Source organism: Molothrus ater, chromosome 2 (assembly GCF_012460135.2).
Source record: "Molothrus ater isolate BHLD 08-10-18 breed brown headed cowbird chromosome 2, BPBGC_Mater_1.1, whole genome shotgun sequence".
Classification (NCBI taxonomy): Eukaryota; Metazoa; Chordata; class Aves; order Passeriformes; family Icteridae; genus Molothrus; species Molothrus ater.
Window position 1 is genome coordinate 85,456,608 of NC_050479.2, and position 18,761 is coordinate 85,475,368.

Genomic DNA, 18,761 nt, shown 5'->3' on the forward strand with positions numbered 1-18,761 from the left:
GTATCTGACTTTGGTGAAAAGTAAATACTTCCACGTGTGGTAGAGATACAAAGTCATGGCATATCCATTCTCTCATTTTGTAAAGGTTCTTGCATTTTCTCAGATAGGAATCTTCGCAGAAAAAGCTGGTAATTGCACTTGTCATCCACTCACTTAGCTACAGCTGCAAAGATATAATACAGTAGCAGACTCATGTTTGAAATGGCATTGACTCAACTGTAAGTCCCAAAGGTCACCATCATTAAAATCTAGGGCACGAGTTTTACACATGTCACTAAGATCATGCGGATGAAGAAAATAATCTACAAGGAAAGAGATTTTAGGAGCCTTTAATTCTCCTAGCTTTTAAAGCACTGGTTATATAATGCCTAAGCTAGTGGGGCTGCAGAAAATAAAAGTATATTAAAAAAAAGGCAAAAAATTACGTGTGAGGTCAGTCAAGGCAAGTAACACTGGTGCTGTAAGGTCAAGTCTTCCCCCAGTCTTCAGTGCCTGGACTTCCCTATGTTTTCCTTCATCCAGCAGGACAATATTGGACATTACTATTCACAGGATAATGAATTAATCATAAGAGGAGGCTGGCAGATGCAGTTGCTCAGCTTCTCTCCATCATATTTGTAAAGTCATGGCAGTCAAGCAAAGTCCTTGAAGAGGGAAGATATCACACTTTATTTTAAAAAGGGTAAATATAGGACCCATGGAACCATCAACTAGTCAGAGTGTCTGTCTGGAACCATCTGTGTCTGATAAGGTCATGGATCATATTCTCCTGGAAGGTATGTGTAGGCATATGGATGACAGCGAGGTGGTTAAGAGACAGCCACATGGCTTTGTGAAGGGCAAATCAGACCTGATCCAGTGTCCTTTTGTGATGCAGTGACCATGTGGGTGGAGAAGGGAAGAGCAACTGGTGTACTGTATCTTGGCTTCTTAAGTCCTTTGACGTGGTCCCACACAGCATCTCTGGTGCTCAGTTGGAGAGCTGTGGTTTGATGGTGTGGGCTGACCTTGGCTGGCTGTCAGGTGCCCACCAAGCCACTCTGTCACTCCCCTCCTTGACAGGACACAGGGAGAAAATACAACAAAAAGTTAATGGGTCGGGGTGAGGACAAGGTGATCACTTAGCATTTACAGTCTCAAGCAACACAGACTCAGCTTGGGTAAATTGATTTATTTTATTGCCATTTAGCAGAGTAGGATAAGGAAAAACAAGAGGAAATACAAAACTACATTGTCTGATTCTGTGATAGCACTGATGAAAACAAAAGTCCTCGAACAAGTGTTTGTCCAGGCAGTGACATTCGTTCCCAGCAGCCTGGGTGTAACGCATGCACTTCTGTAAGTGTACAAAGGACTCAGCCCCCTTCAGCATCTTGGAGTACCAGTCATTTGTTTCCTTGGTGTATATTGATTCCTGTGCTATGTATTGACTATCAGATCTCTTTCTTGTCATTTTCTGTATGTTCTCTGCAATATCCAGATAAGCTTTTGTTGTGCCTCCCCACCCCTGTCCCTCTAAATCCTTCAGCATGCTGCCAGCACTTCTGATACTGCCTATTTTGTGTCAGGTTACAGGATGATGAGCCACTGCATCAGTTCATATAAATCCATACTGAATTTAAATGGCTATTTATTTTCATTGTAGTATCCTTGTTTTTCATGGAATTTTTGATTGCATTTGCGTTGCATTATAACTAAACGAGAAAATGTAAAGTTTTCAAATTTTAATGCATTAATAGTAACTATTCCATGGGAAAATATGCACTTTAACTGTCTGTGCAAAGAATAGAGCTAGGAATTAAGAAGTATTTTGTCATTGTTTACAAAGGTACAGAATGATCTCTGGTTACCTGGAGAGAGGGCTTGAAGAGAAGGGGGGTGGAAAACAAAAGACAGAGTGGTGATTACTATAATCATGTGCATATAGCATGTATATAGCAGGTAAATTATGAGGCAGATAATCTGACAAATGGTCAGGGAATTTCCTTTAAGATCTGTATCTCAGACTGACCTCGCAACAAGCAGGTTGAACAAAAGTTCCATACTGGTGGATGAGATACAATCTTGTATGATTAGAGGGAGAGGTTGACTGTTCAGAAGAAACTGATAGAAATTCTGGCACTGATTTAATTATGATCAGATTTGGGTGTAATATGTTACCATGGCAATTGTTTCCTAATTACTGAGTTCTCACAGGGATAGTACAAATGAAAAACAAACAAAAAAAAATCAGCAGGAGTGTTTGATCTTTTCTACCACAATTGCAAAGGACTGGGTCTGATGTAGAAACGATGGGGAGATATTCTGTGACCCATAGCATATGAGTTTCATTTAGATGATCCTCATGGTCCTCACAGCACAACTGGAGGGTCTGTAAGGGGAAAAGGAGGAGACAGATAAGAAGAGTATGCCTAAGAATGGAATAATGTATGATTTAGTGAACTAGATTCTGATCTAACTAATTCCCTGGATTCAGTGGAATTTAGCTTGGATTTACATTGGTGTAAACAGGATCATATCTGATCCAGATCTGAATCACTGAAACTTATATAGCCACAAGAAATATATATGACATTTCCTGTAATGTGTGGTATATTATACCACTGTAGTATTTGCTAAGTCACATCCCTTGAACCTTAGCCTATTTTGGAAGGGCAGTTAGTAAGGAAAGAGAATTATTTTTTTAAATGTCATGTTTGATGTCTTTCTTTCAAGATAACTTCCAATCTCCATCACATTGCTGTTTCATTCTAATTTAAATCATTAGATGTAGGGGAGGACAAGCTAATCCATCCTGAAGAAAAAAAATAATCAATGCAAGTAGGTGTAATTAGTAGTACTTTCCTCTGGTGAGTCAATGGTGTAGAAAGAGCTGAAAAACCACTGCAGACTGCATTTGTTCTTCGTAATATGTTGTGACTCCCTCACAGCTTTCATAATGAAGTTGTTTAGATCTCCCCTAGGACACATATGTCTTTTTTTCCTAGTTAAACAGACTGACAAGCTGTAATATGCCATGAATAATTTTATCTATGAAGAAAGATCCAGACATACAGACTCATGTGGGCAGCAGGAGTTTTAATTTTCTTATTTGTTGAAAACCAAAATAAGCTTTTGATGAAGTGCTTACTTCACACTTCATGTTTTTACTGAGTTTATTAAGTATATTTATAGGTGTAATACCTTGGGGATATTCTAGCTAAACCTGAATGTGCTTCCAGTCCCTGGGAGGCTAGGTACAAAGATTTGTGAGCTATATATATGTTGTTGATCGCTCCTTTGCATTCATTCTGATTTGCCAAGAGAGTCTTCCTTTCTTGCCAAGTTTAGTAAAATAAATTAGAAAAAGGAAATAGTATGCCAAAAGATGAGAGCATGACTACTCCATGTGTTTAAACTTCTCCACCAGTCATGTTATTTGTTTCATAAACCTGAGCTAGTGGGAATACATGTGGAATAAATAAGTCAGCATTTGAAATGAAAAATAAAGAAACAAACCCTACATCTTCTCTGGATGTTGGTGTAGAAGAAGATGCTTAACAATAATATCTAGCACAGTTTGCACAGATTTTGCCTGTTGGTTTTGTGCACTCTTAATGGTTTAGAATACTTTGTGCAGGATGCCTGGCAGTTTTTGGGTGCTCCATCCACTTCATTTTCCCCCCTTTTTACATCTTGCTGGAATCTTCCTTCCAGTTGTATCTTGTCCAGCGTAGAGTGTTGCCTCTCTAAATTGTATCAGAGCAGTATCTGGGCAGGCTTTCAGAAATGCCAGGGTCGTGTGCTTAAGGAAAAGTGTAAGAATGCATTATGTACATGTATAGAGAAGCCTTCACAGCTACAAGAATAAAAAAAACAGCCTAAGTTGCCCCTCCCGGGATTTTTCTGTTTAAAGAAGCACAGTTCTCCTTCTTGCTGCTGATCAAAGGTATCTGTGGCTCAAGCTGTGTTTTTGTCAGATCTGTGAGGAATCACATTGGCATAACTTTGACCCTGGCTCAGAACTAAACCACAGTTGCTTCTGGCGTTGAGATCTGAGCAGTAGATACCAGTGTGGCACTGCAGCCCACACCAGACACCAGCTGTCGTGGCACTGACCCCTCAGAAGCCCTCTCTTGTCCAGGTGAGTGCATTTACCAGCAGGTCAGTCAGGCAGCCTGTACACTTGCACACCACCACTTGAAACACTCTGTGTTTCTGTGCCAGAAATGTACAGCAGATGAAAGCATATGAAAGGCTGTTCAGATCACTACCGAGATGGAGCCTTTGCTAATTTTTCAGCAGGAAACCACTCTGTTCCCTTTGTTGTGCCAGGTGCTGAGTTTCTGGACATCCTTACACAGCTCAAACAGCTGCCTTTGTCTGCAGATCAGCTGTTTGAGCCATAATGCTGTTCCTTGCCAACCAGAGCCTTCCTTCTGCTTTCATATCTGTTTGTTTGGTGTGCTTCACAGGTACAAAGCCTTTTGGAGTCAGTAGAGTATTTATCAGCAGCTCCAAGTCAGCTAAGAGGTAGAAACACTGTTGATACTTGTTCATGGATCACTGCTTGATTTGCTAGAGAGTCTGGTCTCCAAGGAAGGATGATCATAGAGAGGAAGTTATCAAGTTTCTCTTGATCTCTTTGGGTACAAGTGTTATTATCTGCCATCCTTCAATTCTGAGCAGCTAATTACCCATGGTGGGATGCAAACTTCTAATAAAAGAAAATTTTCAGAATCTGTTGATTCCCACTCGACTGCAAAGTGCAGAGTTACTGAAAACTTGGGTGACTGTAGGATGCATATAGAGGATACACCCCTCCCTGCAGTTTGAATGACTCCCAGTGCATCATCCACAATTTTGACACCTTTCATAATTATGAGGACGCCATTTCATTGGACAAGTCCCTCATCATAAGCTGGATGCTGTCTTTCTGAGGATTATCTTAAAAAGATCTTAATTCTCTTACAGGGAGAAAAAAAAAGAAGGTTCTTTCTGCACTGAAGGTGCACTGAAGGTGCAGAAGGTGCAGAAAGAACATTTGGGTGATGTCTCACTTCACTGGAGCTTTTATACTGATTCCTTAAAAAACTTCGAACTTCCTTCAAGACAAAAAGTTGATTGTCACTACTTCTTTTTCTCACCGTAAAACGTAGAATCACAGGATGGTTTGGGTTTGTAGGAACCTTAAAGATCATTGAGCTCAAACTCCCCTGCCTTGGGCAGGTCCATCTTCTACTAGACCAGAATGCTCTTGAACTCAAGATGGAGGTAGCCTTTTATATAAAGAAGACCATTTGCATATGTGTAACTAAGGAAAAGCAATAATTTTGTTTGGCTTGGTAAAGATTGTTTTGTAACTCATGATAAAATCTGTATTTGTCCCCCCAGTGCAATCACTGTAATTTTTACCTATTTCCTAAGAAAATAAGGTCTAAATACCTGTATTGCCTGTCTGCCTGACACCCTGTTATTTGTATTTTTAAGCTGTTGCCCAGTTTTGGCTGCTTAATGGGGTGCAGAGGTCTCAAAGATACCAAAGTCCTGCAAGTTTTGTGGAAATTGACACCTTTGTGACAGGAAAGATAAGGAGAATTACACCAACGCCCATTCCTTTTGTCAGCAACCATCAGGTTAGCCAAAACATACAAATTCCTAGATGGAAGAGGATTAAGAAATGAAATACATATGGTCATGTGTTCTTAGTCACAAATCTTTGTGCTCAACTTTGTTTTCATTACTTCGGAGTTCACTATTTTCATGTACAAATTGAGCTCTGTTCCTTTCATCATTCAATACCTTTAATTATAGCTATAATCATCTAATATGGAGTCCTGTTATCGGATGCTCTTAACTAATTAGTGCTGTAAATTGCTGTAAGAATCCTGGGTGAAAGTTCCTATGCAATAAAAATTATTATTTGTGTTTCTGGTTCCCAGTGTGTATCAGACAGATTATTTTAAAAGCACCATGTCCCAAATAGGGAAACTATCACTTTACTCCTCCATTAAACGCTGTGCAATTACACAGAAGCTTGGGGGGCTGTAACTGTCAATGTTACTACTGTGAATTTAAAGAAATGGAGAGTCTGCATTCCCTGCTGCCCAGAGTTTTTCTATGAGGTCAGGCCACCTCTTGAAGGTGAAGATCCACCACCTGAAGATCCCAGCAGAGTTGGTTGGGTCTGTGGGGTCACTTCAGGGAGCAGTCTGATGCTTTGCCTGTGGATCTTTGAGTAGATACAGAATGGACTGGGTAGGAGAGGAGTACAGGGAAATTTGAGCATATACATCCAACCCTTCTGGCTTATATGGCTTATGGGAGCTGGGTTTAAGGATAGCTTGGCAGAGATTGTGAATTTCAGATTTGACTGATGGAGGAAGATCAGGGATGGTCCAGATGAAAGTTGATAGTTTAGAAGAAAAGTTGTAGAAGAGATTAAGATAATTTGGTCAGTCAGTGGTCCTTCTTGAGAGCTAATGTTTCTCTGCCTTACTCTGGCTGTTCTTCTCTGGCATCATTTGTAATTTTTCTGGCTAGTTTCTGGCTGCTGTTGCATTTCCCTCACTCACTGTATCCACAAACCCTGCTCATTTGTTTTTCTTCAGTGAGGCATCAAATACTGATTAATCTCAATGCATCCCCAGAGTCTAAAACTTTCCTTAGGAGCCAGATATTGCCTACACTGTGCACAAAACCTCTGCTGACATCAAGAGTTACGTTGCAGATCAAGGCGAGTATTGACAATACAGGAGTTTTGCTGCAGATCAAGGGCAGTGGATCTCTGTGGGAGTTTCTGCACGTTTCTTTCCAAATGGCTATGCTGACAGGGAAGTAGGCTGCTGGATTCGTAACAGCAGACACAGATCTGTCCCTGTCATGGTTTGATCACTAGAACTGAAAAATAAAGAAAGCCCTGCCTGGTTTCCACTATTAAAGTTACCCTCAAGTATTAAGATTTTTTTTTTTTTCTCAGAAAATGAGCTGTAAAATTCCAACCTTACTAAAGTCTTAAAGAGTTTGACAGTTGTTTTCAGTGCAGTCAAGGCTTCATCCTTCATACAGAAGCTGTCTTGCTCTTTGGCAGGCTTGGTGGCTGTCCAGTGATGAGTTGAATGATTCTTTCCTGTAGTTTTGATGTCAATTTGGTAAATATGCGAAGTGGTTTGACTTAAAAGTGAGCAATACAAAGTTCTATGCGTAAACAAATTCCGTGAAATTCAAGCCTAAAAATTTAAAGTATCCAGTCATTATTAATTTAAATCATGTTATTAAGTAATTTTACTTCTGCTTCAGAGATGTATTTTTGGAAGAGATTCCCTCACAGTAGGCTGAATAGGATGTGTTCTGTTAGCATTTGTAAAACTCTGTAGCCAGTTATTCATCCCACTGTTTAATTTGCAACTTGTGGTTTGTGATGGGTCCATTCCAAACTCTACATCATTCATCTAGAGGGTTGAGGAGGCTCTGGGACTTTGAAGGGAACAAAAATAAACCCTCGTTATCACATGTTATTTGTGAATTACAGAATAAAATACATCTTAATGATCATCTGTTTAATTAAACAAAAAAATTTTGTCACCCTCCTGGAGTTGTGTCAGTTAGTGCTGGTGGCAGACTAAAATAGCTTTAACACAATTGTCCCTAAAAAAACAAGGCAGTATTTTAATACAACTGCATTCTGAACACCATTTTTTCAATTTAAAAAGAGATAGAAGGGGTATAAATTTTATAGGAAATGTTTCCAGCATGAAGCTGGTACAAATTGTTTTGCTCAGAGAATAACTAGTAATGTTTGAAACAGAGTTTCATATATAGCTGAAATGTATACTGTCAAGATACTTGGAAGTCATAAAAAAATCCCTTTTCTACACTGAACAGTTGTTCTAGTTCACTGACAGGGCATATATGAAATTATTATTTATTGTTTTGATCACACTAAAGCCTTTGATAATATAGAGATGTGTGCATGTTTGCCTTGTCTTCATAAGCCACTGATCTTTTCTAAACCATGCCGTGCTCACATTTGTTGAACAATATTATAAGAAAATTATTACTTTATTTTGACATTTTTCCTAGGAAGCTCTCCTAAACTGCTTCAAAGAATGTCAAGAGCACTTACAGGAAGTAATGAAAAGAACCTTACAAAACTCATCTTTCATGATAATCTGCGCTTAAAGCCGCGCGCTTCGTGCCAAAGCGTTATCGGAGTGCGCTGTCACTCTCCTGAACTGCCACATGCTAAGGGAACCTGCAGCTAATACCAGGCTTCAGACAGTGCTAGGACTCTCTGTTTCCAAAGAACATTGCTAAACAACCTAAGCACCTGGCTCTGGGATCTGCACTAATATCACTGATTTGGGGCTTGATTTTCAAATTATCCTGGTAAACTTTTTAAGGCCACAGTTATCACTGAGTGGCAGAAATGGGAGCTCGTACCTTACTTCTGTTAGAGCACCTGAAAATCTTTCTCTCTTTGCATATGTAGAGATACCAGTAATAAACCAGTGACAGTTTCACACATGGACAGTTTGTAGGCTTGTGTCAGTGAAGAATGACTTGCAGAAATAGATCTGCCTTTCTCAAACCGCTTATGCCTTGTGCACAGGAGAATAACTGCTGAATAGCTGGGTACCCTGGCTTTTCTCTGTTTCCCCTGCACTGAAAAAAAACCACAAAAAGCACTAGGATTATAAATAACAATTTTTATTATAAATAATATTTCCTTTTTTGCAGAAAAGCTAAGGCAGTCTTTTTGTTCTACCAGAGTCTTTTTCATTTTAAATTAGCCTATTTTCCAAGATGGAAGTTGAAGGGCAGCAGTCATCACTGCCAGTAAAGGCAATAGCTCATGGAAGGGAAACAAAAGTTAAGAGGAGGAATTAAGAAAAGATCAAAATCTTTTTACTATAACATGTTTTTTCTATCTCTGTAGCACAGTATATGTTTTTCTCACTGTATCAAGGCAGAGAGATACACAAAGGTACATCCAGAATATTAGGGTGAAAAATTAGCATCAGAACATGTATAAATGTCTTTATGATCTATTAATATTTAGGTGTAGTGTATTTATAGTTTTTATGTAATTTAAGCACTACAGGTTTGCAACATGAAGTGTAGAAGTAAAAAAAAAAAAGAAAGTGATAAATGAGACTCATCATGAATATTTCCTCTCAGACATGTGTTGTCAAAGGGTCTGTATCAATTAGTACAGAGATTTTTTTTGGGTGGAAGCATTATGAATAGTTAGAAAACCATACATGCTGGATAAGCTACACTGCCATTCCATCATGGTGCTCTTGTGAACAAAGTGCAGCATTGCTGAGGGGTGTCTTGACAGATTCATAGTTTTGATTTTCTTTTAGTGGCCTCTTCAAGTGTTAATAAAAATATAAAAGTTTTATGTCTGTTTCAGAATTACTTGGAGTGCAGCCGTCTGCTATAGCGCTTCCAAGAATGCCAAATAGAACCTGAAGGGAAAGGTCACGGAGCCCAGCTCTCACAAATCAGATTCCTGTGCCAAAGGGAATAAGGTTTCCCACCTGTGCAGAGAGATTTTACTCATCTGCACCCATGGTTTTCACTAAAGGAAGTCAGTCAGCTTTGTGTATGTGGTGGATGGGGCGGGTAGGTAGTAATCCCTGTGACAGACATCATGTCAGTCACAGCTGTCAGATGGAGTCGTCACCAGTTTATGTTGTGCTTTGGAGGTGTTTAAAAGAATTTTCTTTGTGAAACCTTTAAAGGCGGGAAAAAAATTAAAAGGAGGATAGGGGCAAGGAGGGGGTAACAATTGAAAAACTGGAGAACTGGTTATGTATTGTGCAGTGCCTCTGTTTGGTAGCGCCTGGGGGCAGCATGCAAAGAAGTTGATCCAAAGTCATGAAAAAGAAATCTCTGTTTGCCAGCAAAGACTTGAATTAGTTTATTTCAGTTGCTGCTAACATGAAATCTCCCCATTTCTTTCTCAAGACTGAATAATTAAAATCATTAGTGCTTGTTAGCATTGTGCTGGACCACATCACGTTGCATTCCATAAGCACTTTGCTGTGAAATAATGGAATTTTGTGTTTCCACAGACTTGTTCATTTACAAGCCTGGGTGACATATAAATGAAAAAGAAAGAACAAAACCCTACCTCAGGTGATTGTGCCATGCGACTCCCTGGTGGCTGTGGGATTTACATGCCATTTGAGGTGGAAATCCAGACCCAGAGCTTGCAAGTTAACATTAAATACAGCAAATTAAAAAAAAATAAATTGCAGGATATTAATCTTTCACCCTGACCACTATGAGCACATACCTGATCCTGACACATGGTCAAACTGCATGAAACTTGTGTGCTTCATATTTGCAAGAGGATGGGCTCTGGATTGTCATGGCTAAAAACACTGTAAAAAATACATAAACCAGACTATTTCCTCAGCTGCTATTAATAGTTAGCTTTGCTGGTGGAGCTGGGGACCTGTCAGTCCTGTCTGTTTGTGCACAGCTAAGTCACAACAGTGTTGCAATTTAGATAAGATTTTTGAAGGGCGTAAGCAAAATAGAGACTCTTTGTTCATTTTATTTTTATGGAGAAACAGACAAAGATCAGGTCTATATTTCAATTTTTCTAATATAGGTATAGGAAAAAAGAAAAAGCCAGCAATATCTGAAAGCTTTGCTGGCAAAATCCTGAGTTTATTTGCTATAACAGCAGCCAGAGGCACCTTTTGGTGATGTACTTCTGTTTCAGGAACCGCTTTACACAAACAATTCAGAGATTTGCTTGTGTAACTGTAAAGGTAATCATGTCTGGTTTGGACAAGGGTGAACTGGGTGGTTATCTGTTTCATATAAATGTATAAATATTTGTCTCCATATGTTACGGTATGAAAGGATCATGAAACAGACACAGGAGAGAGTGTATGGATAGAAACGAGCAAATCTCTCTCTGTATCAAAGAGTTCCTTGGGGCCTCAAGTCAATAAACTGCAGACATCAGAGAAATGCACTACATTTCTTTCAAGAACAGTCTTAGGTGTAATAACAGTTGTGTTCTTAAATGTGCAGTGGAGGGGGCAGCAAAACAGAACTTTTTCCATTTCCCCAGGCCTGAGGGATGGCACCCAGCTGCTTTTGCCAAGTCTGTGCAGGTTGGACACTTTGGACAGGAGACTAGCAATGATCTAAGTGGCATAGTTGGCTAAACTACAGCTACTGGGATATCATGGGTGACTACAAATGAGAAGAGAGAAAGCTGCAGGATCCCAATTCTTCAGGAGCTGGGTTTTGAAGTTTTAGACACACAGGTTTAGGAACATTCAACGAGCCTAATTTGTAGCAACTTGAAATCAGAGCACGGATGCACCATCCTTAGCTCCAGGCCAGTGGATTTTCTTGCCTGACATTATGGTGCTGTACCCTGCTAAGATGCAGTGCAGGTGGGTTATCTTCAGTCATTTAGCTGAAGGGAGCTTACAGGAGCCATCAATGCTGTCAGAATGGCACAGCAAACTCATTTGAGCATCCTTGTGAAAATTAGGAGAGTAGCAGTTATGGGTTTCCAAACACGAGAACCCAGATCTCAGGGGCTGAGAACACAGTGTGGTTTGCTGCAGCATCTCACCTGACTGGTGTGGCTCACAGTCAGTTTTTATGTTTGGGGCATTTCTGAGAGGCAAGGAGCTCTAATGAAGCATTGTTTATTTGTTTGTTTATATGCTTAGACCGGAAAGGCCAGCAGTTCAAGAGCTTGAGACTTCAAAGGCTACTCTCGCCTCCAGTGTGTGGTGTCAGGGTAGTTAAAGATGTTTCTTTTCAGTAAGTCCAGCAGCCTCCAGGGCTGCAGGAAAATTTGCTTAGCTGGGCACAGTAGAAGCTACTTTCCTGTGCTTCCCATAAATTATTTCTCAAGTTAAATATGTTATTTGAATTTGCACTCTGCCAGATACTGTGGGTTTTTTTCACTTTCCTTTGTGCTAAAGACAATGATTCTTCATAAACTGTCAGAGGCTAAACAGTAATAGTCTGCCTTGATTTTATTAGATTGTGACTCCCTTTTATTGAGTAATGAACATCATGAGTTAAAAGTCTGCATATCATCCTTTGATGGTGACCTGAACCTTTTTAAAACCATTACTTGTAGGGCATTCACTCTAGTCAGATGCATGCTGATGAAAAAACAGCCACCCAGAGCTCCTGCTGACTATGTACAGGCAAAGCTTGACAGCCCAGCATCAAACAAAAAATTGATTTCAAACCCAGAAGTCAATATCTTGCTTTTGCAAAGGCACTTTGGCACTTGAGAGGAAAGTTTGCATGTAATGTACACATTTGATGAACAAAATGCAGAGGAGATGGCTTGTTTGGACTTGATTTGGTGCACCCATGGTTTTCTATAAACAGTAAACCAATGAAGTGTTGATCTGTGCAGCTGAGGGGAGCTTCAACTCATTTTACACATGCATAGATAGAATCTAAGTGGGCCTGATTTTTGATGTAATTGATCTAAACAAATGAAGTTTCTTAAGTACAGGTATGACCTGGTAATGTTTCAGAATGAAGTCTTAATAAGTTTATAAAGTCTAGTCTTGTCAGTCAGTAACAAAGTGCCATTTTATCTGCTGCCTAATTTTGAGGTCCCTCATTTTCACTTGCTACTTGTTATGGTCAGTTTGTGAGGTGAAGAATGACTGCCTCTTTCACACGTGGTATACTGTTTAGATTGTGATAGTTTCAGAGTCTTTCCGCACTGCTCCTGATATGTGTAGCTTTACTAGCAATATCTAGAATAGCTCTGGCCAGTGTCTGGAGACATTCACAGGGACAGTGAGTAGTGTCATGAAAATACATTGCAGGTTTTATATTCTGCAGCTTTTTTTGGTGCTCAGTCTTTATAGCACATGCTATTGCAGATTCAATGTCCAAGTTGCACATTTAGAGGGATGCTCAAAACTATTTACATCTACATAGCTGATGTTCCTCTAGTAAGTAGTTTCCAATGTTTGTGGATTTCTCTGAACAGAAGACTGCACCAAAGTTGTATGGGAAAACACTTCTTTAGGCTTTAGTCATCCACAGTCAGTTGCATGTTTATGCACGTAGCATCATAAAGTAAGGGTGAGATACAAGGTTGTGAAGATTGCAACACAAGGAATTCAGCTGAAAAAAGACTCTGAGCCAGAATACTCTCTAGAACCAGGACACAGACACTGATGTTTCTAACTGCATCATGAGGACTATGCTCTTCTCTAAGTGAGAGCCCTTAATGGAACAGCAGCCCCCTGTTATTCTGTTAAGTAAAATAAAACAGAGGAAAAAAGATAAGGTTAGCTGTCCTGTTGTTGTTTTGTTACGTAATGTAGGTTATACATCAGCACTTTGCTCTCCTTTTATGTTTCAGTGTCATTTTGAAAACTGGGGACACAAGATGTTGCTACAGGAAAAGATGTGTTTCTCAGTCTGTTGAAAACACTCCACTTGATAGTAGGAGAAGCTAGTCTTAAGTGAAATTCAGTGGTTGTGTGTATAAAGGAGAGATACAGTCACTCAAGTTGTAACACTGATTCTAGTTTTTAAGTGTTAGTGAGGGAAAACACTTCTGCATACACTTCATCTCTGCTCAGATAAGTCATCTGACTCCACCATTCACTCCATCTCTTTTCATCCACCCTGTGGTGGCTTCCTCACTGGACTGTCCCATGGAGACAGACACTGTTGTCAGACATTGCTTGAAGGAGGAAATTCTCCTCTAGGTTGCAGAATGTCAGTGCCAGCCATGAGGTGGACCAGCTTGGTACAAAAGAGGTACCTTTGCACACTGCTTCAGCTCAGTCTGGATGTTACACTTTCAGCTGGATTGTCTGCAGATAGAAGAAAAACTGGGTCTGCAATTTGTCCTGGCTGTAATCAAAAGCCACTAAGGTACCCTCCAAGCAGGCAGTTCCTCCCACTTTGATTTTCCTCCTAATATTTTTCCATTATCAGCCAAATTGGGGGTTAAATATCCTGCTCCCTTTTCATTTTGCAGACACCATCATTGGCTTGGCATGTGTCTGATAGGGAACCCGTTTCTGGCAAGCAGTCTCGCTTCTAGTAGCAAACTTCCTGTGTCCCCTACAAAGGTGGTGGAAAAGACCCAGGTTAGTTTTTCCTAGTCCGCCTGACCTTAAGTGCCTCATCAGATTCATGAGAGAAGCACCCCAGCTCCCATACCCAGTGACACCCAACAGGACAGGGAGCCCTGAGAGGGTGATTTCAGCTGGCTGGTGCAAGTGCCATGAGTGTACATCTGCTGCAGATTGAAGTGGGTCCTGTAGCTGAAGCATGGCTCTTTGCTGTTCTGTCAATTGAATGCAGAGTACATTGTTTTTAAAAAAAAGAAATTGTTTATTGTTTCCTCTGGAAGGGCTGGCAGGATGGGGGCTGGGGGTGTTTCTCCTTGTGAGTGGGCATAAGCACGATTGTCCAAAATCACACTAGCAAGTTCATCATCACAGCTACTGTGGAGCTCAAGTTCAAGGGAGCACAGAGTGATTCATTCCACCTGGCAATATATATACAGTGAGTAAAGAGAAATATTTCCTGTACCTAATCCAGACACCAGTTAGGCATCAGTCTGTCTGAATGTGAGCAGACGTACAAATGACAAATGTGTGGAGGAACAGAATAAGCTGGGAAAAAAATGAGACTATATTTTTCACTCAGAGGTTAGCACATTTGCTCTGAATACCATCCCAAAACCTAATGAATCAGAAAGTGTAATTGTTACATAGACTAATTTCAAAACAGTACTACTCATTAAGGATTAAGGGAGAGAAAAGGAACATGAGGTTCAGACCTTTTATTGAAATTTTTTCATACTAGGTCCTCATTGGTAATTTTTTATGGTTTACATTTATTCAGCTCTTCATTCACAGCCTTCTGTCAAGGCTCTCTAATACATATCAAGTACAAACTTCATTAAATGTATTATCTTTCAGCTCTGCTTTATCTGTAATTACCAAGCCAGTGTTTGTCAATGGCATTTTAATGTTAGGAAACAAGTTTAAAAAACCCACAAAAAACATAACATAAAAGCAGCTTGATTTCTATCTGTTTTTTGCATTTGTTTCCTTGCATTTGAATACAGACATGTTAGATAGTTTAGCTAACTATTAGAGAAAATGAGGGTTATGGGGAGCTCTTTAAGTTCTGGCTATTTAGACTTCCAGAGCTGCCAGGCTGTCTTCTAGAAATGAACTTTATCTCTGGGATGCTCTTTCATTGGCACCTGGTGTCTGAGACTGGGACTGGTGTCTAAGACTCCTTTGCTATTGACAGGTCTCTTCTGTTCTCCCTTCAAGGCACAAAACAAACTGTTTAGCTTGACTCTGAGACTATTAGAAATTTGGATGGGTGGGGGAGAGGTGCTTTACAAAGTGTTTGTTTTATTCCTTGGTGTTCTGTTAGCTCAGCTGATCCCTCTGAGTAGCTCATGTCAAGTTTTTCATTCTGACAAGAGTAGAGAGAGAATGATTAAGTCTGTGTCTTTTTAGAAACCAAAGAGGAAAATTGCAAGAAGAAAAACACTGAAAATTCTCTCTTTTGGAGTAAACAAAGATAACATACAGATAGTCACATTTAGCTATCTCATACTTGGTTAAGAAAGGTCTTGGGGAATCTTGTTCAATTTATGCACTGGCCACAGTGTCCTGCTCCATTATAATGTCTTCTGAATTCCTGTGCTGATGTTGTCCCAGTAAAGGCTTGCTGGTAGATGTAGAGAGCTGTAGCAGACTTCCTTTGTATCCCACCTACGTGGTGGGATCTGTAAAAATTCAATTCTGTAAAAACTCAATTCTGTGTAGTAAACAGTGGATGATCCGAGCATCTTCCCACTGTGTAAGATCTACGCTCGGTCATGATGTAAGAGAGCCATTGCAGCCAGCATTAAGTTCTCCTTCCTGGGGAGAAATACAGTCACACAGTTTGTATCACTCAAACATTGTGGGTCTAGTTAATACTCATAGAATCATAAGTTTGGGTTGCATGGAACCTTAAAGTTCCAACCTTCTGCCATGGGCAGGGACACCTTTTATTAAACTGGGTTGCTGGAAGACTCATCCAACCTGTTCTTGAACACTTCCAGCAGTGGGGCATCTGTAGCTTCTCTCAAAAGCATACTCACAAAAGGGGACAGTTGAAATTTTAGGAAATCAAGAAAGATTTTTTTTCCTTTTGCTTAGCTTTCATGATCTGTTACAAATCCCATAGGAGCTGTGGTCACAGCAGAGGGTAAGAACCTAAACAAGGTTTTTTGCATCAAGGAAATTCTGCACAGTTGCAGTAATTTTCAGTAGGATAACTTCCTGGCTTGTGCTTTTGTCTGTACCTTATTTCTGATGTTCCTTTATTTGGAAGAAGACAATAAAAAAAAAAAGGATTGTAAGGCAAGGAAAATAATTACTAATTCTAGTCAAGGTCTATTAAATTCCATAGTGCTTAGACATGACATAAGTGTTCAGAATTTGTATATGAGTGAAATAAAAAACATTCTGGAAGGAAAAGCTATCTAAATGTCAGAAAAAACAAAATGCAAGCTATAAAATCCTGTGAAAAATCTCATAGACCAGAGTGAGATAGATATGCTGTCTTTACTTAGCAAAGAAATCATGGAGGATATGAAAATAGAGAATGAAAATAACACATTTTTACTTGATTCAAAAGCATTATCCATAATAGCATCTGCATTGTGTCTGTAATAATATGGTGTAAATTGAAATTTACATAACAGATCGTTGAAAACAGTCTCTGACTCACAATGTGAAAATGGTGTGCCTCCTGAAGGAAAAGTCAACCAGTAGCAGGAGAACTTTGCAGAAGGCCTATTTCTTGTTTCAAGATCCACCCATTTAGCCCCTTTGGAGATTTCATAGTATTCATCTCAGACATGAGCTATGCTGAAACTTAAATAAGCTGGTCTTGGAAACCTCTGGTATGTTTCTTCTGAATAAACAAGTCATTTTCTCTGGGCTGAATTAAGTTCTTATTAATGGTGATAGATTGACAGCCCTAAAAGTTGGAAACCATCTATTTGTTGGATACCCTCTATCTCCCTCAGCTGCCTTTAATACTCTCTTCCTATCTTGATTCCTGTCTGTTGAGTAGGAAAACAGTCATTAATTTTACTAAACCAGGAGTAGAATTCCTTCACTGTTGTTTCTATTGTCTCAATGGTCAGGACTTCAACTAAGCAAGAGTCCCCAGTAATATCCAGTCCAAAAATGCTTGGACACTTTGATTCACATGGTGCTGCAGAGCTGAGATCAAACCTGGTTTAGTTCTGATACTTGTCTATAAGGTCTGTGCTCATTGCTCTTCCCTTTCATTTGCTGGCTGATGTGCAAGTCAGAGGCCAGTATTACTGGCATTATAGGGCTTTTTAAAGTTTGTTTGAGCTTGCCAAGTCAGATTTTTTAATAGTTCCCCGAATTCCTGTGAAAAGTCTGTCTGTCCAAATGTAGATGACAAGTATAGACCTCTGTTTGAACTTGTTTTCTGTGTTACTGACATAAAATAGAGAGACCAGTACGTGTGTGACTTTTCTGGGTATTTAGGGTAAAATTGGGATTTTTTTAAGATTGGGACCCTAAAACCACTCAGTTCTCCTTATGGCATATATACTCCTATTTGTGTGTCTGACCTGACAAAGCCAGAGGTAAATATATGTCCAGTCAGAATAATGGCACCCCTGTAATTAACACGTATTTTTTTGCTAGACCACTCCAATACCATACGATTCTGGTGTAACCTGCCATAGTTAATGATGAGGCAGTGGGAGTCAATGAAGGGTGAGGAGGGGCAGGATTGCTCTCTCACACATCTCCCTGTTTTATCTAATGTGTTTAACTATCTGAGAAGCTGCAGAGACACTGTGAATGCTTCTTCTGTTCCTCTCCTAAATCCAAGTCCTAATCCAAATTTCAAAAGTACCATTACATGTCTGATACCATTTGTTGTAATTTATAACTACATATGGTTTTTTCAGTTCTGAGGTCTCTAATTAGTGAATAAATGGGGATTAATTTCTCGTTATGTAGAAGTCTGGTAAGTATTAGACTGATAGGATAGACACTCTTTTCAGATAAGGCATCACTAAAGTGTTGTGTACTACGGAATCACAGAATGGGTGATGCTGGAAGGGACCACAGCAGGTCATCTGGTCCAAACTTCCTGCTCCAGCAGGGTCATCCCAGAGCACATTGCACACAATTGGATCCAGACAGTTCTCAGATATCTCCAGTGAGGGAGACTCCTCCACCTCTCTGGGCAGTCTGTTCCAGTGAACAGTATTAATGACTTTTGAGCATGAACCCACTCAAAGTAGAGAGAGATATGTGTCCTGTTTCTCATATGCGGTGTGCTATACTGTCAATCTCCCTCCAGTTCCATCAAATACTTTAGTTTTCTTCATTTCCAAAAAACAATGAAAAAAAATGCTTTATGGTTAGCTAAAAAAAGTAAAAATAGAGATATGATCAGCACTTGCTTCATCTTTCCTGGGTGTTTATCTTCCTCAGTCTGCATCCCTCAGTCTCTTGGCTAAGAAATACTCTGAGTTTTACTCAAAGTAGCCATACAACTGATCTTTAACATCTTCATTTTTTGTTGTTTCATTTTCCTGACACCTCAGATTTTATGCCACATGCATTTTTTACTCAGTTTGAGTACATTTCTAACAGTACAAACCACTGGATTTTGTTAAATTGTATAACCCTGACATGCTTTTATGGCTTTCACCAAACCCAATCTGT

At 39.7% G+C, this 18,761-nt stretch overlaps 1 protein-coding gene across 1 annotated transcript in view; it reads left to right on the top strand.

Annotated features, from left to right (window-relative positions):
* The window catches only part of TENM4 (teneurin transmembrane protein 4), a 601,532-nt gene that overhangs the window by 369,186 nt on the left and 213,585 nt on the right, over window positions 1–18,761 (top strand).